Here is a 24325-nt window from a genome sequence, read left to right on the forward strand (position 1 = left end):
ATTTAAAGTTTATCCGCCTCCCCTCTTGCGAAATTAATTATTTAAGCTATGTTTTTGGAACATTTAAGAGAGTTTGACAAGGCCCTGTTCTCGGCTTCAGTTATTTTAGAGAGTTCCTGAGGAACAAAATTCCGGTATCTCTAAAGGGACAATAAACTAAGGCTAAGCTTGTTCAAAATGCAAATGGTTGAGTATACAATACCTCATGATATCTTAAAAATAGTTTATCATTTACTTGTTGAGTAACTTATATCATATGGTGTAAGTGTATGGGGATCAGCTTATGTTACAGACATAAACATGGTACAAATGTTACAAAACCGCATTGTCAAAGCATTCTTTTGGTATGAAAACAGACGAATATTTAGCTTAAGTGAGTATATGTTAACAGGGAAGTACTAGAAGGAAAGGTTCTTGAGAGTTAAACAACTTCATATGTACAACATAATTAAAGAAAATTACTGGAAGCCACAATATAGAATTGTAAATGAACATACACGTGGAACAAGACTGAGGCATATAAGTTATTTTCAGGTCATGAGGTACTACAGCAAATATGGATCCAGAACACTGCAAGATGTAGTTCCTAAATTTTTGAACAAGTTGCCCTCAGAATTGACAAACTTGAAAACCAAATATCATATAAGAAAACATGTGAAGCTATGGATCATCTATATATATATAAAATAACTTGTCCTGACTGACTGATTCATCATCGCCGAGCCAAAACTACTGGACATAAAGAGATGAAATTTTGGGGATATATTCATATTAAGACGTAGGTGCTCGCTAAGAGAGGATTTTGGGATATTCCTTCGCTAAGGGGGTGAAAACGGGGGTGAAATTTTAAAATGAGTTGCTCTATATCTCAAAACTTTAAAAGTTTACAGATGTAAAAATTGGTATTTAGAATCGTCTTTAAAAATAAGGAAACACGTATTTTTTTGTTTTCAGAAAATCCCAATAGGAGGGGTGAAAAAGGGTGAAAATGGGGAAAATGGGTTGAATGCCTTTTATCAGGATACCGGTACCTATATCTCAGAAACTGAAGATATTACAGACCTGAAAATTGGTACGTTTGATCTCTTTTAAAAATAAAGAAACACGTATTTTTTTGTTTTTGGAAAATCCAATTAATGGGAGGGTGAAAAGGGGGTGAATTTTTAAAATGAGTGAATCTATATCTCCAAACATTTAAAGTTTGCAGCTGTAAAAATTGGTATTTAGAACCTTCCTTAAAAATAAAGGAACACGTATTTTTTTGTTTTCGGAAAATCGCAATAGGAGGGATGAAAAAGGGTGAAAATGTGGGGAAATGGGTTGAATGCCTTTAATCAGGATACCGGTACTTATATCTCAGAAACTGAAGATGTTACAGACCTGAAACTTGGTACTTTTGATCTCTATTAAAAATAAAGAAACACGTATTTTTTTGTTTTTGGAAAATCCAATTAATGGGAGGGTGAAAAGGGGGCGAATTTTTAAAATGAGTGAATTTATATCTCCAAACTTTTAAAGTTTGCAGATGTAAAAATTGATATTTAGAATCTTCATTAAGAATAAAGAAACACGTATTTTTTGGTTTTTTGAAAATCGCAATAGGAATCGTAAAAATGGGTGAAAAAGGGGTTGAATGCCTTTAATGAGGCTACTTATATCTCAGAACCTGAAGATATTACAGACCTGAAAATTGATGTTTGGGATCTCTTTAAAAAATAAAGAATCACGTATTTTTTTGTTTTTCGAAAATCCAATTAATGGGGGGGGGTGAAAAGGGGGTGATTTTTTAAAATGAGTGTATCTATATCTCAAAACTTTTAAAGTGTATGGATGTAAAAATTGGTATTTAGAATCTCCTTTAAAAATAAAGAAACGCGTAATCTTTTGTTCTCGGAAAATCCCAATAGGAAGGGTGTAAAAGGGTGAATAATGGGTTGAATGCCTTTAATGAGGCTTCTTATATTTCAGAACCTGAAGATATTACAGACCTGAAAATTGGTATGTGGTATCTACTTTAAAAGTAAAGAAACACGTATTTTTTCGTTTTTTGAAGATATAAATATTGGGGGTTGAAAGTGGGGGGTGAATTTTTAGAAATGAGTGTGTTTACATCTTAAAACTTAAAAATTTACAGATGTAAAAATTGGTAGTTAGAATCTCCTCTAAAAATAAAGGAACACGTATTTTTTTGTTTCCTGTAAATCCCAATAGGAGAGGTGTAAAAGGGTGAAAAATGGGTTGAATGCCTTTAATGAGGATACTTATATTTCAGAACCTGAAGATATTACAGAACCGAAAATTTGTATATGGGACCTCCTTTAAAAATAAAGAAACACGTATTTTTTAGTTTTTGGAAATCCAATTAATGGCGGTTAAATAGGAGTGACAAATTGGGTGAATTTTTTGAAAGACTATATCTACAGAATATCTTGGAAACGTAAAATGTTACAGACGTAAAAAGTGGGTGTTTGGAATCTCCTGTAAATGTAAAGAAACATAGGTGATTTGTTTTTGGAAATCCACCTAAGGGGAACTCAAAAGTGGTGAAATTTTAAAATGAGAATTTTTACAGTATATCTAAAAAAACTTAACATGTTACAGAAGTGAAAAATGGTATTTTTTATCTCTATTAAACATAACGAATCGTGTATTTTTATTTTTCGGAAATACCACTTGGGTGGTGGGGGGTGGGTAAGAGTGACTGAAAATGGTGTTGAATTCTTTTAATTAGGCTACTGATATCTCAAAAATGAAGATGTTACAGACGTGAAATTCGATATTTGCAATCTGCTTTAAAAGTAAAGAAACACGTATTCTCGGAAAATCCAATGAGGGGGGGGGGGGGTGAAAGTATTGAAAATTTAATTGCCTTAATTGTATGAGAATGCAAACATCTAATAAAAACTAAAGTTGTTACAGACGTGAAAATTCGTATTTAGATCTCCTTTAAAAACAAAGAAAAACGCGTTTCGGTGGGGAAACCATCTTGGAGGGTGGGAGTGTAAAGGAGTTGAATTCCTTTCATGACGACACATAAATCAAAAGCTGAAGAAGTTAGAGTCGTGATAATTGGTATTTAGAAGATCTTTTACTATTAAAGAAGCAAGTATTTTTTGCGGGAAAATTCACTTACGGGTGGGGGGGAGTAGTGTGAGATGAAGTGAAAAAAATAAATTATTTTTATGGGGATACTTATATCTCAAAACTGACGGCAATAGACGTGAACATTGGTGTTTGGAATCTCCTTTAAACATAAAGAAACAAGCCTTCTTTTAATTTTTTTTGGGGGGGGGGGGTTTGCCGGTAAATAAACTTAACGGCGGTGGGGTGTAGAAGGAGGTGAACCCATTGATTTTACTGTTCTTAATGTACTTATAAGTATCCTCCTTTGCTAAGGCGGCAGCGCGCGGGCCTCTCTCACAGCTGGGTTCCGTGGTTCAAATCCCGGTCACTCCATGTGACATTCGTGCTGGAAAAAATGGAGGTGGGACAGGTTTTTCTCCGGATACTCCGGTTTTCCCTGTCATCAGCCTTTCCAGCAACACATAATAGTAATAATAATAATAATAATAATAATAATAATAATAATAATAATAATAATAATAATAATAATGTTCCGGACCGTCGTCAAATGTGCGGATCGCGCTGGAAACGGCTCCTGGACGGGTAATGACTAAGAATGCAGTCCGGCCGCGGGTTCAGTGCCGCCAAAGCACCCAATATGACACCACGCCGGATCTCCTGAAGGATTTTATACATATTAAAATGATTATAGGAAATGATGGCAAAGATTTACGGAGCCAACTGACCGGGAGGAATACCTGAGCCTAGCCCGGGAAGTACGAAATCGATTGCTGGAAAGGAAGATTGAAAAATGGGAGGAAACGTGCCGTAATCTAATAGAAAACGAGTCAGATCGGGAATTTTGGTGGATTCTCACAGAAAACGAGTCAGATCGCGAATTTCGGCGGATTATATATCTAAAACAATAAGCATTCAATTATAAATTTCAGTACAATACCGTAGCGAAGCACGGGTATCTTGCTAGTAGACAATAAAATTACAGTTTAAATATTTGTTCATGAATAAGAAATGTACCAAAGACTTATCTATTTTGAGTGATACTTTCAGGGATTAAGAAAAACTCACACCACAGGACAAAATTACAATGTTAATGTAAATATACAAACCTTATTAATGTTGTAAACAGTAAGGATTGCAACAATGTATACAAATGTGAAACAACTACACCGGCAGATAAGCACATCAAGTGCTTTGCAGGTGTAAATAATTGCAAAGATAATGCATAATATCCTACTGCATATTTGCAAATGTATTTTAGATAAGTTATAAATAAATAAATAAATAAATAAATAAAATAAGTACTATTATTATTATGATTATTATTATTATTATTATTATTATTATTATTATTATTATTATTATTATTATTATTATTATTATTATTATTATTATTATTGTGAACTAACGGAATGTGAACGTAATTATAAGAAGTTACTGTATAGATTCGTCAATACTAGCAGTAGATGCTGAAATTAAAACCGTCATCACGAATTGCCTCAGGTTCTCCACCCAGAGCCCAAACATGGAGCGTAAATTACTCAGCCGTCGTCACAGTGGCTTTCCTGTCACTCCTCCTAGGGTTGAGCAGGTACAGTAACTCCTCACTCCTTCAGAGGTCAACTGGAAAAGTGAGGACTTATCGTGGTGGAGGACGGGAGACCCTTCGTCCTTTCCAAACCTTCCTGTCCAGATATAGCCGTCACAACCATCGCTCACAACACGGTTGGCTGTTGTTTTTAGAAAGCTGAAACTGTCCCCCCACTGGGAGACTTCAGTTATGAGATGAAGTATAATGGAAGGTAGTGCTCGAATGTCCTCGAGACTTGCCAGGCAGCTAAGGAATTGCCCGTTGCTTCTCCATAAAGATGAACTTCGTGGATGTTATGCTGGTTTAGTCTCTGCCAGGAAAAAGTTTGTGTCGCATCCTTCGCCCTAAAATGTTAATGATAAAGAATCTATTGGGCCAGCGATGCATGATTTAAACATTTTTAATGGCCAAATTTCAGGAACCTAACAGTTATGTTATATTATCTCAAGGCAAAATATAAGAAAAAGGCGATTAAGAAGCAGCATCTATATAGTACAGAATACCACTGGTACAGAACATTAGTTATATCACGTTCCGTGGAATTAATTAGGAGATCTAATGCATCACGTATGAAGCACCATGACTGAGGAAGTTAGATCAAAACCTCTGAGAGTGGAAGAGGATGGATTCGATTCCAGCTCAGTCCGGTGACACTCGAACACGCCAGCCTCGTTTCAGTAGATATACGGGCACGTAAAAGAACTGCTGCGGGACAGCATTTCCTGCACTTTGGCGTCTCCGGAAACTGTATAAATGTAGTTAATTTAATTATTTAATGAAAACTTCCGAGGGAAGTTCCATAATGTTTCTGATTTTCTATTCCTCGCAAACGTTTCACTGTTTCACAGGTCTCATGAAATCGTTTGCTAGTAAACTATTAAGTTTAATATGAAATGCATTATACGGAACTTAGTGGGAGAAAATTTAACTTCGGATGAGGGGCTCAGGAAATGTGATATCGCCTGTCGGATGTTTATTTATTTTTATTTAAGAAAATGGAAGCGAAACCGAGTAAGTGGCGGCACGGCTTGGATCACGTAGCCGTCGGCTGGAATTCGGGGGATAAAGGGTTCGAACCCCACTGTCGGCAGCCCTGAACGTGGTTTTCTTTGTTTTCTCATTTTTCACACCAGGAAAATGCTGGGGATGTACCTTAATTAAGGCCATGGCTGCTACCTTCCCAATCCTTGCCCTTTCCCATCACTCCGTCGCTGAAAACCTTCGATGTGTCAGTGCGACGTCAAACAAGTACCAAAGAAAATATGCATCACGTCCATCAATGACTTCAATTTCTTCTACTTCAATGCCTTCACGTGATTTAAGTTTCATATTAAGTTCGTGTTAAAATAAATTTCGTATGGCTATGTCTAGCTGAGTGCAGTCCTTGTAAGGCAGACCCTCCGATGAGGGTGGGTGGCATCTGCCATGTGTAGGGAACTGCGTGTAGTTGTGGTGGACGATAATGTTATGTGCGGTGTGTGAATTGCAGGGATGTTGGGGACAGCACAAAATCCCAGCGCCCGGACCACTGGAATTAACCAATGAAGGTTAAAATCCCCGACCCGGCCAGTGCGCTGATCATTCAGCCAACGAGTCGGACAAGTTCGTGATGATCAATGGTCTCTGAAAGGCCTCCTACCAGGATACTTTGAATTTATTGAAGCATCTATTAGTTTTGAATGTTTTCCTTTTGTCTTCCGAAAGCTTATAGTCCAAGTATGTCTAGATCACTGTATATGAATCGTACATTTACTTTATGGTCTCCTCGAAATTTCACAATTCACGCCTTCCTAAAGTCTACCTTTGTTGGTCAGAGGAGCCAAACTTACAAAATCCTCTATCTATATTTCAGATACATGAAATGGCTTTTGTTTCCTGTCGTTTCATATTAAATCTGCTCATTCATAAGGAGTGTATACAAACTTAGTCCTACGGTTCAGTTTTTCAATTCTGCCAAAATCAGCATCGTTAGGTAAGTTTGTGTACACCGGAACTGAGAATCTGTTTTCAACACATTTCAGTCTTGTAGAGAAAAATACTCAGTACAGCAAAGTTTTTATTTTTTCCTATATAAGAATCACTGTACACAATGAGTTTTCTTCATATTTGCTTTTGTTTTGAGGAATCCCTTTCAGTAATTTTAATTTCGTATGGCTATTTCTAGCCGAGTGCAGCCCTTGTAAGGCAGACCTTCCGATGAGGGTGGGCGGCATCTGCCATGTGTAGGTAACTGCGTGTTATTGTGGTGGAGGATAGTGTTATGTGTGGTGTGTGAGTTGCAGGAATGTTGGGGACAGCACAAACATCCAGCCCACGAGCCGTTGGAATTAACTAATGAAGGTTAAAATCCCCGACCCGGCCGGGAATCGAACCCGGGACCCCGTGAACCGAAGGCCTGTACGCTGACCATTCAGCCAACGAGTCGGACATCCCTTTCAGTAAGCAACTGCCTATTTCATCTTCTCCCCGTCCTGTCACTGATTGTAATCACACGCACCTAAAAGCATCATTCTTATTACATATTTGGATGCCGAAGTTATACACCCATGGTTGCCTCAAGCGAAACAGAAATTCCGTAGCAATCATAGGTGTACGTAATGCCTGTTCGAAATTCTCTATTGTAACTAAGGTGTCACATGCAGTGTCAAGGGCCATTTATTTGGCTACCGAAAGGTTTAATAAGCAACGCGAGAAACCTCCGTTCCAAAGGCGAAATTTTTCAGCAATACCAAAGGAACAAAACTATATATTTTAATATTGTTCAAATATATTCAATATCAGGCCCACCGCGTCGGTCATTATCCCAAATTGATAAGCTTATCATATGTGGACAAGTTAGTAAAGAATACTACATCATATCTTCCATAAAGAGGGACGTGAGGATGTGTAAAGCTGTATTTTTATTTAAGCGTGGAATCTTCAAGAAGCGCTTGGGCTACTTGGAAAATAAGATAAAATAATGTTACATATGGGGCTATACTAAATAGATAGTTGGATTTTCATTGTATTTTTTATGGCATATCATAATTTAGGCATAATAGAATATACTCATTTTAAGCTATTTGTTGTTAATACATTACTGATTTCAGGCGCTCCCGTAAACGAGTATTCCTGACGGATCACCATTTCCGAGAACGCCTGTAATGGATAGAAGAGGACAACATAAAAATAGACCTCATACGTGGAAGCAAGAAGACATACTGGCAGCTGAGATACAGATACAGATCACTTTCACAAAATACAACCAAGCAGTAAATACTAAGCGTACTTAGTTGAATAGATCAGTGTTGCCAGGTCTCCCGAAATTTCAGGAGATCTCCCGATATTTTGCAACACATCAAACAACCCGATAGAATAACATCTCCCGAAATTTATTCTAATCCAAATTTAAGAAAAATAAATAATATTGATTAATGGTGCATAATATATTTGTGCCGAGAAACTTTTTCCTCGTCTCACTGCATGATGTTTTATCAATAAGATCACTCGTTAGGTATTTCCCCGCATTCATTTGAGGCTCGAATTACGTAATCTCTCCCCACTTATTGAACTCAAATCTCATGCCTGACTGCATCAATCGAAGGGAAATGACCGACCCGCACACAGAATACAAAATCTGCATCCTGCTACGACTTTAAAATTGGTACACAATTTCTACGGCTGATGAATAACTACATCTACAGGAAGAGTGGAGGAGAAAGAAAAGAGGAGAAGAAGAAGAAGAAGACGAAGTAGAAGAAGCATAGAGTTTCCAGAAAGTACGCGTGAATGAAATTGTATATTTTTCTCATAATAACTCATAATAACTTCAAATTGAAAATGAAAACCTGCAACCGGTTTTCCAGTCTTTGACCGGGTCAGGAATGTAATTAATGAAGCATATAGAGGCTGTTAGTACGATAGGGTCGCCACTCCCAAAGTGATTTATGAATGACTGATAGATGCTATGAAATGATAATGGAGAGTGTTGCTGGAATGAATGATGACAGGGAAAACCGGAGTACCCGGAGAAAAACCTGTCCCGCCTCCGCTTTGTCCAGCTTGCATCCGGGAGATAGTGGGTTCGAATCTCACTATCGGCAGACCTGAAGATGGTTTTCTGTGGTTTCCCATTTTCACACCAGGCAAATGCTGGGGCTGTACCTTAATTAAGGCCACGGCCGCTTCCTTCCAACTCCTAGGCCTTTCCTATCCCATCGTTGCCATAAGACCTATCTGTGTCGGTGCGACATAAAGCCCCTAGCAAGTAGCTTTGTCCAGCACAAATCTCACATGGAGTGACCGGGATTTGAACTACGGTATCCAGCGGTGAGAGGCCGACGCGCTGCCGTCTGAGCCACGGAGGCTCTACAATAACTTCAAATTATTTAATTTAATTATAATATAACATTTCAGTGCTCGAGAAACTACCGAAACTTTTCCTAAAACTCCCGAAATATTAACGTACAATCTACCGATTTCTTATTTGAAGACCTGAAAACACTGGAGTAGACACACAAGCTATATGCCCAGTACTGTATGGAAGCTGTTGGATAAGTTGCATACATACAGACAGATTTTCACTCATAAATTCAATACAGGATTCCAACTGCCACGGAGTTATACATGCAAAGTGTGTGACGGGGTTTGTATTTTACCATAAATGAATTACAAACCGTTTAGTCATAAAACGAGATGTTTAATAAGTATACGTTCTACCGGTTGATATTATTTTCGTAGTTGGACTGAACGAGTTACATGTGTTAACGAACAACAAAAACAGTGATTAATTGAAAACGGGCACTTTATGTTAACTAGTATTTGTGACCGAGCAAATGACTTTACGGTTTGGGTCCCGTAGCTGTCACTATCTCCCGGATTCAAACTCACAGCTGCGCGCCCGTAACCGCACGGCCAACTCGCGCGGTAATATAGGTTTTTACTGTATATATTTCTTCAAACAGTCCGATGGTGATCACTTCTGCGTAGCTAACAGACAAGATCTCATTCGTCACCAAATCGCAATGAATGATATTGTACTCTAAATTTTAACACGTCTTTAGATGTATAAATTCATTGGTGAAAACTTAACGAGTGTAAAATTTCCATGATAGGGATGTCAAGGTATTTCGGACATAGTGTAAGTCCTCGATGGCGTATTCAGGATTATCAAAAGGTATTAGCAAAGCAAAGTCATCTCCGTACAGGCCATGAAGGCCCTGGGAGCGGTGGAAGATAAATGCTTCCACTATTCCTAACCTCGGCACTCTCTACGCCCAGCCGCCTTTGCCCCCAGGAATTAACCTGGTACTCATTTTTAGTGTAGGCTGAGTGAACTTCAGGGCCATATGCACCTCCGGAAGTGGAAATCTCATTTCTTACATTTTACGACTTCCTGACGGGGATTCGAACCCACGTCCTTCCGGATGAACCGAGTACGCCTTTGCCGCTTCGGCCAGGCAGCCCCTTCCAAAGGTATTAGTTATACTAAATTGTAAAATCATTCAGGGAATGTATGTCTAAATTCGTGTTTCACAAGCGCTGGCTAGGGTCATTTCCATATTTGCTTTCATGGTGATAAATCGAAGTTTCCTTCGAGATAATATTTCAGAAGCAATGTCATTTCGGATGGAAAAGTTCAGACTAGGTTAAGTTGTGAATACATGAGTAGAAATATCACATAGGATGTGTGGATCTTTGTGCCATGTGTTAAGAATATTGAGTCATTAGATAAAAGCCAGTGGATATTGTTCAGGAACTGTGTGAGTTAGGCCGCCTCCGTGGTGTAGTGGTTAGTGTGATTAGCTGCCACCCCCGGAGGCCTGGGTTCGATTCCCGGCACTGCCACGAAATTTGAAAAGTGGTACGAGGGCCGGAACGGGGTCCACTCAGCCTCGGGAGGTCAACTGAGTAGAGGTGGGTTCGATTCCCCCCTCAGCCATCCTGGAAGTGGTTTTCCGTGGTTTTCCACTTCTCCTCCAGGCGAATGCCGGGATGGTACCTAACTTAAGGCCACGGCCGCTTCCTTCCCTCTTCCTTGCCTATCCCTTCCAATCTTCCCATCCCTCCACAAGGCCCCTGTTCAGCATAGCAGGTGAGGCCGCCTGGGCGAGGTACTGGTCATTCTCCACAGTTGTATCCCCGACCAAGAGACTGAAATTCCAGGACACTGTCCTTGAGGCGGTAGAGGTGGGATCCCTCGCTGAGTCCGAGGGAAAAGCCGAACCTGGAGGGTAAACAGATGATGATGATGATGATGATGATGATGATGATGATGATGATGATGATGAACTGTGTGAGTTGTCAACAAGCCTTGGTAGTTGATTTGGTTATTATCAGGTTACTAATGTCCCATAGTATTAAATGAACCCCAGCGTCGCATTAGGACCTACAGTTGAATAGGCCGGTGTTTTATTTATATACTTTGATTACGGATGTATATGGAAGCGTGAGGTCTTCCTTTATTGAGTTTCTCTGACTAGGTATTTCCTGACGCGTTAAATATTTTCTATTGCTGCCAAAGAGTGTATTGTGTCGTTAAGTATAGGCCTGTGTTATTGTTATCATCCACGTCCATAATTATTAATCTGTGTATGCTCTATTGCCATCTTAAAAGAATTCTGCTGCAGTGGAGTGAACGTATTCTGATATATATATGTAAATATATGACATTTGCAGAACGTCCTGCGTGATACTTATCACAGCAGAGGTAAAATAGTGTAATTTTTAATTTTGTTATTTGGATTGTGATCACGTCAGGAGAATTTGCGGATCCTAACAGTTTCAATTTTAGAATACTTAGAAAATAATGTGTTATTTGGTTTTTAATTTTCTAGTCCTACTGGTGCTTGTTAATGTCCATATGACCTCCGTTTGTATCTTTTGTATTTATTTTGATGTCGTGACCCTGATCGTTGGTTTGATACGATTGTGACAGCTATCAGCTGTTCTGATGTCTGTTTATTCTCATTTTTGCGTGTTTAACCTGTGTGCCAGAGTTTACTTGTAGCTGTTTTTCCATCTTACCCTTTCTCCGTATCACTAGTTATATGTTCCCAATTTTTTTGGCCAGCAACCGTTCTGTGCTTTTGTAAGTGTGTTTTTCAGAAGTATTTTAAGTTTATGTGTAAAATAAGTCGTTCGAATACACCAGTGTTTTATTTCAGATTTAATTATTTTATTCACCAAGTGTTTAATGTGTGCTAACGTAAATTATAGATCCACTTAATTAGATAGGAATCTTGATAGTACGGTATGGAATCCCCAAGGTACGTAAACAAGCATGGTTAAGATCTCCCCCGTGATGTTTCACGGAAATGCGATGGAATACTCATCCGATATAATTTATAATAACCACCGATTCGTCATTTCTCTAAATACTTTTATTTCTTGCATAGTTTTCCTTATTGTTTAATGTACCTGCCTTATATCAATTCATTTTTGCGTGTATAACCTGTGTGCCGGAGTTCATTTGTAGCTGTCTTTTCATCTTACCGTTTTTCCGTATCATTAATTACATATTCCCAATTTTTCTGACATTATTTAGGCTATAGTATGAAATGGGCACGCCTGAGTTCTGAGTTAGCCTGGATCATTAGTGAATTTTAGATATATACAGGGTCAATTTATTCCTGCCCGCTATAACATGCCTTCTTCCTGCAGTTGTCCTTCCATTTTACAGGATTTCTCGTTTTATTTCTTTATCCTTATTTGTCTGCAATTCATCATTTTTGCCCACTACATCTTCACTTTCTGCTAAACCATCAGCCACCTTGTATACTGTAACCCTTTAAAGAAAGCCGTTCTCCTATTGGTCAGTTAGTAATATAGCTACCCAATCAGAGTTAAGGTTCTGAAGCAATGTGGTAAAACTCCACTATTCCACCGAAAATGGTGCAAACCCTCTTATACTTTATTGTTTATGAAGAACTGAGTCTATCCCGCACTGTGATCGTTCCGTAAATACGTAAAGAAATCAGATTTTGACTTGAAGTGGGATGCCCCGCTCTCCACCAGCCACTACAACTATTCCTGACTTCAAAATTAATACGAAATATCCTCTCCTGTCCTGCTAATAACATAAACGGGTATAAGTCGTAAACGATCAAACATAGGACGTATGTTCATTTGTTCGTTTTGTGTTGTTTCTAAAATTTTTGGGAACTTCTGTATACTGTGTTCAAACTTACGGATAAAAAACATCCACCCTCTTTTGTTGGGTATATTTTGAAATATACACAACGAAGTTTACGAATGCTATCACTGGGAACAATTTTTAAGCAAACTATTTTCCAGAGGATTCGGCTTGAAGAAAGCATCAGGTTTCAGTTGGTTTCCACTTGTATACTGGTTCTAGTTACTTGCTGTTCGTAATAGCTGAACATATTCATATTAAGTAAACATCCCTGGATCTGATGAGTCGCCTATAAACGAGATAACGCTGCTCACGTCTTCTCTAACCATCGACAGTTTCGGACCCTTCTTCGTCATCATCTTCGTCATCGTCAGCTTTCCGAACACCCAGCTAATCATTTTCAGCAGTCTCCTCCTGCCTTCAGGTTTGGTAATATGGTCAATGTCTAGCCATTGTTCTATTCCATTCTGACTAGAGTTATCCCCAGCCTGCTTCAAACTTTCAGGAATGATAGAGGTTCCTAAACGTCTAATATCGTACTTTGGTTCAGTTCCGTTCAATATTATTATTCTTTAATTCATTTTCATTATCCGTCGAATAATGTCCTTATATCCAAATTCCATTGAATCGGGGTCCGTTGAATCGAGAGTTCACTGCAATGTTCGGTTTACGTCCCTCTCACTACATTTACGATTTCCGGAGGAAATTAAAATTTTTATTTTTCATATTTAGCAGAATATTTTTTTCAAATTAGTTCAGTTGTAACTTTTAACTAGTTAATTAATTAATTAATTAATTAATTAATAATAATAATAATAATAATAATAATAATAATAATAATAATAATAATAATACAGTAATAATAATTTAAGCTACTACAGTGGGCTCAAAGCGTGGCATAAGTAATGGTACCTGGCTACAGCACCAACCTCTCCCCCGACCAAATCCCAAAGTTAGCGAGAATACACCGCTGAACCCAAATAAATGCGGAAAGATTGAATATTGAATATAACAGCACTAACAGGAAGAAGACTTTAACGTCACTTTAGAGGAAATTTGAGTTTCAGGATTTTGTGCTGAAAAGACATTCTTCAGTGTTATACGATATTTGATTTTTTGGTTCACCAAAAATTAAATTTCGTATAATCTGTCAGTCAATACCGAACCACAATGAAATTCATTATTCACAGTTCTTCCGTATGCCAGTAGATGTACAAGTACAGATCTCTAGAATTCATAAATGCTAACCGATTTCACTAGATTCAACCACGTAACGTTGTGCTTTGGGAGCGACCGTTTATCAGACTATCCCATGCAGCTGTTTTTGTATATTTTACGGGATATGGATGAAATCAGTCGCATCTCAACACCCTGAATGCGTGCAGCTTGCCTGATAACTTTGTTAATGCAGTGTTTACGGTATAAATCTGGCAGGCTGAGTAGCTCCGACGGAAAACCAGGGCCCGAAATTTGATGGCCTAATAAATGCCAAAATATGACCTAAAATGACTTTAAAATCCTCAAAATTCCTTAAAATGAGCGATGAAATTACCCCAAAAGATCAAGGAATATTTAAATATTCACCCAATATAGTAAAAACAGCAACTGTTAATATTATCTTTAATTCGTAATGGAGTGAATACAATTAACGTAATAACTGCCATCAAATAGTAATAATAATAATAATAATAATAATAATAATAATAATAATAATAATAATAATAGCCTGACTGAGTGGCTCAGGCGGTTGATGCGCTGGTCTTCTGACCCAACGTGGCAGGTTCGATGCTGGCTTAGTCCGATGGTATTTTAAGGTGCTCAAATACGTCATCCTCGTGTTAGGTAGATTTACTGCCTCGAAAAAGAACTCCGGTGAGACAAACTTCCGGCACCTTGGCGTCCCCGAAGACCGTCAGAAAAGTAGTTAGTGGAACGTAAAAACAATAAATTAAGAATAATAATAATGAAAATACACAGCCTGTTTTCAGTCATTCGACTGGGTCAGGAATGGAATGAATGAAGCCCCCATCTAGCGGCGAAGACAGAATTGTGCCGGCTGCCGAAGCCTGTCGCACTCCTCGTGGGCAATGATTAATGAAAGTCCTGGTTCGTGAACCATGGGCAACGGCTGAGTGGCCTAGTAAGTGGTCCTGAGAGTCGGGATACCAGTTGCTATGGAATGGGAGTGGGCATCTCGGACATATTCTGAGTCGTGGCCCTCCTTGTGCTCAGGCGGCTAGGACTATACAATTCACTGGTGGTCCATAACCCGTTAGAGGAGAGATCCTCACTTGGACTATGTGCAAGTAGGGCAGTATCCTGCTTCATGAATTTACCGAGCTCAGAACACTTTAAGCAAGCCTCGGACCTATGGGAATAATGGAGTCCCACTCCCATTTGACAGGCGAGGGACTCCTTGGAAACAACTTGGCGAACGAAATGGAATTCGATGGGGAGCTATCAATATTAATGGGGCTTATGGAATAAAGAAGGTAGAACTGGCTGAGTCAGCAAAGAGAATGCATCTGGATGTGTTAGGAGTAAGTGATATTCGGGTAAGGGGAGATAATGAGGAAGAGATTGGAGATTATAAAGTGCACTTGACGGGTCTTAGAAAGGGAAGGGTAGAGTCTGGGGTAGGGCTCCTTATAAGGAATACCATTGCACGCAACATAGTTTCTGTTAGGCACGTAAATGAGCGAATGATGTGGATAGATTTGTCAGTTGGAGGAATTAGGACTAGAATTGTGTCCGTGTATTCACCATGTGAGAGTGCAGATGAGGATGAAGTTGACAAGTTTTATGAAGCATTGAGTGACATCGTGGTCAGGGTCAACAGCAAGGATAGAATAGTGCTAATGGGCGATTTCAATGCGAGAGTTGGGAATAGAACTGAAGGATACGAAAGGGTGATTGGTAAATGTGGGGAAGATATGGAAGCTAATGGGAATGGGAAGCGTTTGCTGGACTTCTGTGCTAGTATGGGTTTAGCTGTTACGAATACATTCTTCAAGCATAAGGTTATTCACCGCTACACATGGGAGGCTAGGGGTACCGGATCCATAATAGACTATACCTTAACAGACTTTGAATTCAGGAAATCTGTTAGGAATGTACGAGTTTTTCGCGGATTTTTCGATAATACAGACCACTATCTGATCTGTAGTGAACTAAGTATCTCTAGGCCTAGAGTAGAGAAAGTGAAATCTGTCTGCAAACGAATAAGGGTAGAAAGTCTCCAGGACGAGGAAATTAGACAGAAGTACATGGATATGATTAGTGAGAAGTTTCGAACAGTAGACAGTAAGCAGGTTCAGGGTATAGAAAGTGAATGGGTGGCATACAGGGATGCTGTGATAGAAACAGCAAGGGAATGCCTAGGAATAACTGTGTGTAAAGATGGGAAAAGGCGAACATCTTGGTGGAATGATGAAGTGAGAGAAGCCTGAAAACGTAAAAAGAAGGCTTATCAGAAATGGCTCCAAGCAAGGGCCAAGGCTGACAGGGATTGCTACCTAGATGAAAGAAACAGAGCGAAACTACTAGTTGTTGAATCCAAAAAGAAGTCATGGGAAGATTTTGGTAATAACCTGGAAAGGCTAGGTCAAGCAGCAGGGAAACCTTTCTGGACAGTAATAAAGAATCTTAGGAAGGGAGGGAAAAAGGAAATGAACAGTGTTTTGAGTAATTCAGGTGAACTCATAATAGATCCCAGGGAATCACTGGAGAGGTGGAGGGAATATTTTGAACATCTACTCAATGTAAAAGGAAATCATCATGGTGGTGTTGCAAACAGCCAAGCTCATGGGGAGGAGGAAAAGGATGTTGGTGAAATTATGCTTGAGAAAGTGGAAAGGATAGTAAATAAACTCCATTGTCATAAGGCAGCAGGAATAGATGAAATTAGACCTGAAATGGTGAAGTACAGTGGGAAGGTAGGGATGAAATGGCTTCATAGAGTAGTAAAATTAGCGTGGAGTGTTGGTAAGGTACCTTCAGATTGGACAAAAGCAGTAATTGCACCTATCTATAAGCAAGGGAACAGGAAGGATTGCAACAACTATCGAGGTATCTCATTAATTAGTATACCAGGCAAAGTATTCACTGGCATTCTGGAAGGGAGGGTGCGATCAATCGTTGAGAGGAAGTTGGATGAAAACCAGTATGGTTTCAGACCACAGAGAGGCTGTCAGGATCAGATTTTCAGTATGCGCCAGGTAATTGAAAAACGCTACGAGAGGAATAGGCAGGTGTATTTATGTTTCGTAGATCTAGAGAAAGCATATGACAGGGTACCGAGGGAAAAGATGTTCGCCATACTGGGGGACTATTGAATTAAAGGTAAATTATTAAAATCAATCAAAGGCATTTATGTTGACAATTGGGCTTCAGTGAGAATTGATGGTAGAATGAGTTCTTGGTTCAGGGTACTTACAGGAGTTAGGCAAGGCTGTAAGCTTTCACCTTTGCTGTTCGTAGTTTACATGGATCATCTGCTGAAAGGTATAAAATGGAGGGATTCAGTTTGGTGAAAATGTATTAAGCAGTTTAGCCTATGCTGACGACTTGGTCTTAATGGTAGACTGTGCCGAAAGCCTGCAGTCTAACATCTTGGAACTTGAAAATAGGTGCAATGAGTATGGTATGAAAATTAGCCTCTCGAAGACTAAATTGATGTCAGTAGCTAAGAAATTCAACAGAATCGAATGTCAGATTGGTGATACGAAGCTAGAACAGGTCGATAATTTCAAATATTTACGTTGTGTGTTCTCCCAGGATGGTAATATAGTGAGATTGAACCAAGGTGTAGTAAAGCTAATGTAGTGAGCTCGCAGTTGCGATAGTAAGTGAGATTGAATCAAGGTGTAGTAAAGCTAATGCAGTGAGCTCGCAGTTGCGATCAGCAGTATTGTGTAAGAAGGAAGTCAGCTCCAAGACGAAACTATCTTTACATCGGTCTGTTTTCAGATCAACTTTGCTTTACGGGAGCGAAAGCTGGGTGGACTCAGGATATCTTATTCATAAGTTAAAAGTAACAGACATGAAAGTAGCGAGAATGATTGCTGGTACAAACAGGTGGGAACAATGGCAGGAGGGTACTCGGAATGTGGAGGTAAAGGCTAATTTAGGAATGAACTCGATGGATGAAGCTGTATGCATAAACCGGCTTCGGTGGTGGGGTCATGTGAGGCGAATGGAGGAGGATCGGTTACCTAGGAGAAGAATGGACTCTACTATGGAGGGTAAGAGAAGTAGAGGGAGACCAAGACGACGATGGTTAGACTCGGTTTCTAACGATTTAAAGATAAGAGGTATGTATGTATGTATGTTTAGTCCTCAGCCCGAAGGCTGGTTGGATCCTCAACAGCTCCACCAGCAGCTGTCATTAATGGCCTAGGCATCACTGAAGAGGCGTACTAGGGAAATGAGGAGTGAGGTAGTTTCCCGTTGCTTTCCTCGCCGAGCCAGAAGTCGCTATTACATATCAGTCTGCCAAGCCCACTGAAATGCATGCACCAACTGACCCTATGAGCAACATTTTCATACCATTCATAGCAGTGACTGGCTGCATAAGGAATGGCATTACTAGCATCAATCATACCTCAATCACTTTCATCTTGTCAAAGCCAAGGATAAAGCTGAGACAGATCAATGAAAGTAACAATATTGCTCTAGCCCATACCAGAAGACATAGTGCACCGTAAACACTACGTCCTGCCAGCAAAGGCATAGGTAAGAGGTATAGAACTAAATGAGGCCACAACACTAGTTGCAAATCGAGGATTGTGGCGACGTTTCGAAAATTCTCAGACGCTTGCAGACTGAACGCTGAAAGGCATAACAGTCTATAATGATAATGTATGTATGTATGTATGTATGTATGTATGTATGTATGTATGTATGTATGTATGTAGATGAAATGAAATGATATTGTAGAGTGTTGCTGGAATGAAATATGACAGGGAAAACCGGAGTACCCGGGGAAGAACCTGCTTCACCTCCGCTTTGTCCGTGGAGTGACCGGGATTTGAACCACGGACCCAGCGGTGAGAGGCTGGAGCGCTGCCGCCTGAGCCTCGCAGGCTATACTTTTTTTGCTATTTGTTTTACGTCGCAACGACACAGACAGGTCTTATGGCGACGATGAGATAGGAAAGGCCTAGGAATGGGAAGGAAGCGGCCGTGGCCTTAATTATGGAACAGCCCCAGCATTTGCCTGGTGTGAAAATGGGATACCACGGAAAACCATCTTCAGGGCTGCCGACAGTGGGGTTCGAACCCACTATCTCCCGGATGCAAGCTCACAGCTGCGCGCCCCTGACCGCACCGCCAACTCGCCCGGTAAAGGCTATAAGAATAAGAATAAGAATAAGAATAAGAATAAGAATAAGAATAAGAATAAGAATAAGAATAAGAATAGATAAGAAAGAACCTGGGAGGATAATTCTGTCTTTTTTACATCAGTTCTTACAAGCAAAACAAACCGGCATCGCTGTGTCGTCGTTATTAGGATATCATGCAATCCATTGATATTCTGGATATCACTTGTTTGTTACGACCCACATGTTGCTGCATGGTAAATATTTTATCTTCATCCCCTTTCATTGTCTCAGAAAGGTATCTGACCATCTGTAGAACTTGCCGAATTGTGAAATAACAGCTATATCTTCGGCTTTGACATTGTGACAATTGAAGTAAATCACACACGAATAAATAAAACTCTCACTGTGTAACACGAACGTAAGAAGCTCGTATATGAATGTTACTACTCAGGCGCTTCAACCACCTGACTGAAAAGGGAATTTTTACGTACGGCAGTTCTTACCTCCAGCTCTTACTGCAGTTCTTACCTCCAAATCCTACCGCAAGCTCATCCAGAATAGAAGCAGTGTCTTTTCGCTCTCTGGGGGTGTGTATTTCCATAGAGCTCGTATAAATGTTGTAAAAGTTTACTTTATTTCAAAGTTTTCGAACTGAGTACCGAACCTTAGGATGTTTGAGTATTCGCGTTTATTGAAAGCTCGGACGATATTCATATACATTGATTACGCAATGCAAATGCATAAAAATTACTAAATAACAACGCAGAACAAAGAAAAATGACTTTAAAGTAAGAATTTAATGTAATGAATTGCTGAAAATTACGAAATAATGAGGTGAAATTTAAAAATACCTAAAAAGTAAAAAAGTGAAAAGTAAAAACGAGCAAACAAAAGACGGAAAATGAGTCAATAAATCTGTGGCTTGGTTCTAAAAGGGCCAATGTCAAAAAACCTGTTTTTGACCAATGAGCATTTGAAGTTATGCTTATAGTTTTCCAATTATTTTTTTCAACAACTAACTTTAAATAACTTTACACTTTCTTTGTGGAAGTTACCTTATTAAACGCTACCTTTTTCTATCGTATTCTTTAAAAATTGCCAGGTCTCTAATCTTTATTGATAATCTAACATTATTGGCAAGGGCTTATTTAATTAAACGTTAACTGTTCGATTAGTACTTAACAGAGACATTGGCCCTTTTAACATGTAAGCCAGGATTAAACGCGTTTGTATCAGTTAATATCTCAATTTCGATTTTTTTAAATGACAATGGCCCTTTTAGAACCAAGCCACAGAAATACGCATTTGTGTAATCAGGGGGCAATGATCAAGATTTACATATAGGCTAGCAATCTGTGTGATTTTCCCGTTAAAAGATGACGTGTCATCATAATCCGGGCCCTGTAAAAATAACATTATTGCTGTCTATAACAGTACATGTGTCAGCGAGTATTTGGATCTATTCTCGGAGGTAGGATATTTTCTATAAAGTTTTCGGTAGATTGTGAGAAAGCAATTAAAGAAATCACAATAATAATAATAATAATAATAATAATAATAATAATAAAAATAATGTTATTGACTTTACGTCTCCACTTTCACTGTTTTCGGAGACGCTGAGGTGGCAGAACTTAAACCCGCAGGAGTTCTTTCACGTGCCAATAAATCTACCGACACGAGGCTTACGTATTTGAGCACCTTCAAGATCGAACCTGCCAAGTTCAGGTCAGAAGGCCAGCGCCTCAAGCGTCTGCGCCACTCAGCCCGGCAAGGAAATCCCAGAAGGAATGTTATCATAGAGCGTGCTGTGGCCTGTTCTGTTATGAAGGCTGAAGGTTGTTAATTTAGGAAATATTTACAAAATTTAGCGTTGTCTGATTCTTAATAAAACTTCCAGGTACTTCAAAGTAATTTTTTTATCATTCAATACTGAAGGCCGGAAAATAGCGCAACTGTTCGTCGAGCATCTGTAATTTGTATAAGGTGTACATCACTTCCACTGAATGTAGAGAGTGGACGCTGAGAATGCCCCTTCCCACGTCGGGCGTTGTCCTTTTGAGAAGATCCGATAGCTCCACTTTACAACCACATCCCTGCAGCTCATACCACCATAACTTTAGGATACCTTTTGTTGTATCTAGGGAGTCAGTATCTTCAAATTTAAACCACTAAAGGGCCAGTAAAGAGCTTTCAAAGGTCTTCCGAACCCGCACCTCCAAACGTATTCAATAGTTGCTGGTTATTTTAGTGACAAAAGTTCGAATACAATCAGATTAGTAATAAATATCGATTATTATCAAACACTCGTGCCTACGATATTGCTGGATCGAAAAAGAAAAGTTTCTTATTACTTGCATCTGATAAGAGTGTGATGTAAGTTACCTAGCGCAGGTCATCGTATTCTGCTTACTCGGCATCTCAATCTGTGTCCAGACGGAAACAATCTCAGAGACTAGCAGGCCTAGAAGTTACAAGTTTGCATGCAGGTACTCCCTAACCTAAAGATGCAGGAATATTTGGTAACAGAAAATTCCCACAGAGACTGCAGCAAATGGTGCCTTCCTACAAAAATCTGACATTTCATTTGAGATCAACAGTAATTTTTTTTTTTTTTTTTTTTTTTGCTATTTGCTTTACGTCGCACTGACACAGACAGGTATTATGGCGACGATGGGATAGGAAAGGCCAAGGAATGGGAAGGAAGCGACCGTGGCCTTAATTAAGGTACAGCCCCAGCATTTGCCTGGTTTGAAAATGGGAAACCACGGAAAACCATTTTCAGGGCTGCCGACAGTGGGGTTCGAACCTACTATCTCCCGAATACTGGATACTGGCCGCACTTAAGCGACTGCAGCTATCGAGCTCCGTACAGTATTTTGTAAGAAGAAAGTCACCTTCAGTACGAAACTATCTTTACACCGGTCTGTTTTCAGACCCACGGGAATGACAGCTGGGTGTGGACTCAGGACATCTTATTCGTAAGTTAGAAATAACAGGCATGAGAATGATAACTTGGACAAACGGGCGGGAACAATGGCAGGAGGGTACTGGGAATGAGGAGATAAAGGCTGAGTTGGAAATGAACTCGTCCGGTGAAGTTATACGCATAAACCAGCTTCGGTGGTGGAGTCATGCGAGGCGAAAGGAGGAAGACAAGTTTTTCTAGAAGAATAATGGACTCGGTCATAGAGGGTAAGAGAACTAGAAGTAGACCAAGACAACGATGGTTAGACGCAGTTTCTAATTATTTACAGATCAAAGGTATAGAACTAAACGATGCCACACAGCTGATAAGATACAGAGGATTGTCGCGGAGTTTAGTAAAATCACAGAGGCTTGGAGACTGAACGCTGAAAGGTATTACGGTCCATAATGAAGATTTATTTATTCATTTATTTATTTATTTATTTATTTATTTATTTATTTATTTATTTATTTATTTATTTATTTATTTCACAGTGATATAAGCCTATAGACGAGACACCGATCGATACAAGGGCTTATGACAGCAGTTTTGGCACAATAGCCAATAAATTTTCCGCATGAACACATTTGGTATTTCGGTATTATCGTCAGATAAACCATCCAGCCACGTTTACCTCCCCCATCAACTCTCCGTCTGAAAGGTGCTCATACAATAATAAATTTCGCGTCGTTCCCAAGGTTCAGGTCTTTGCTGTCAAGTGACAATACGAATGACGGCAGGACTTGGAATCATGTTATGGGACAGACTCTCTTTTCTCGGCAGGAGAAAGAGACAAGCGGCTCTCAGGAGGGTGTCTGCGTGGGTAACCTGGCAACATTGCGGTACGCTCACCCCACCCCTCTCAGGAGCAACACAAAAAAGAAGTGGGAGGGGGTTCCCTGCCCCTCTCACAACACTGACCCTTCCCTGTTGGCATCGTACTCAATCAACCAAGCGTTTCATATTTTTTGAATGTTTCACATTGCTCTCACAGCAAGGAAATTTTTCTCCGATTTCCACGGGTTGACATGCGTAACGTCAGTGTAATTGGTTTAATTTTCAGCTCTTAATCTTTATCAGTATGCAATTCCCAATACAGCAAATGATTTCCAAGAACCAGTTTGTGATCGTCCTACAGAATATAAATCATTTTGTAGAATCAATAATCCAAATAATTTCATAGAACGGATAGTTAGCGGGTTTGTTTCCCCACCGGGTCTGAAATTTTAACCTTAGTTAACTCCTTTGGCTCGGCGACTGGGGTGTGTGCTGTCTTCAGCATTAGAATTCGTCACAGGTAGGACCCCATCCTCACAGGCACGGAGGTCGCCTACAGGTGTCAGTTTGAAAGACCTGCACCACTCCTCTCCGCAGGTCACACGAAAAATAATCGTAGAATCAATAATTTCACGTTCATGAATGTAATGTCATTCGTTGCTCTTCATTTCCGCGAAGAAATGAAAGGAGTTACTAAAATGTGTACTAATTTAACTGATCCGAACTTCTCCGCAGCTATCTGATAGAAATTTAAGCATTAAAATGTATTGCTAGCCTTAACCGCCCGAAGTCCTTACAAAGTGATGCTCCTCTCGGGGTAGAATGAGGCAATTAATTTACAACTAGCTGCTGCGCCCGTCGTTGAACGGTTAGTATTTATACAATTGCAGCAGTAATGCCAGTCAGCGGAGACGAGTGGTAGCAGAAGACTCAACAAGTCAGTTTAATGTTATTGCTGACTAGTCTTACGGTATTAGGATATCGTAGGCCATCACATTCACTTGTACTTTCAAGTAAAATTCTATCGTGGAAACTGAATATTCACCAGCACATTGAGTTGGGCTTCTTTCTCGCACTGAGATGTTCGGGCATCCGAAGTAAGGGAGAATTCCATTTCGTTTCCTTTCACACACTCTTTCTCTCATTCTTATTCTCTTCGCGTCTCCCATCTCATATCGATCGTCATTTTTATTATCTCCCTGATTAATGTGGGCCAATGACACGTCCATCATCGTCAGTCAACTCGTCACCATGACGACTGAACAACATTCCCATGTCAGCGATGTTCGGCGTTGATGGACTTAGCAACGAAAATCTAAATTCGCTAATATTTCTGTTTCAAATCCTGTACGGTAAGAATGTATGAGATAACGACCACATTAAAGGCAAAATTCAGAGAACTATCGCGGAGTTTCAAAAAACCCTCGGAGATGGCCTCTGGTCCATTTTGTTCAACCTGATGCTCGACACAGTCA

Source organism: Anabrus simplex, chromosome 2 (genome assembly GCF_040414725.1).
Source record: "Anabrus simplex isolate iqAnaSimp1 chromosome 2, ASM4041472v1, whole genome shotgun sequence".
NCBI lineage: Eukaryota > Metazoa > Arthropoda > Insecta > Orthoptera > Tettigoniidae > Anabrus > Anabrus simplex.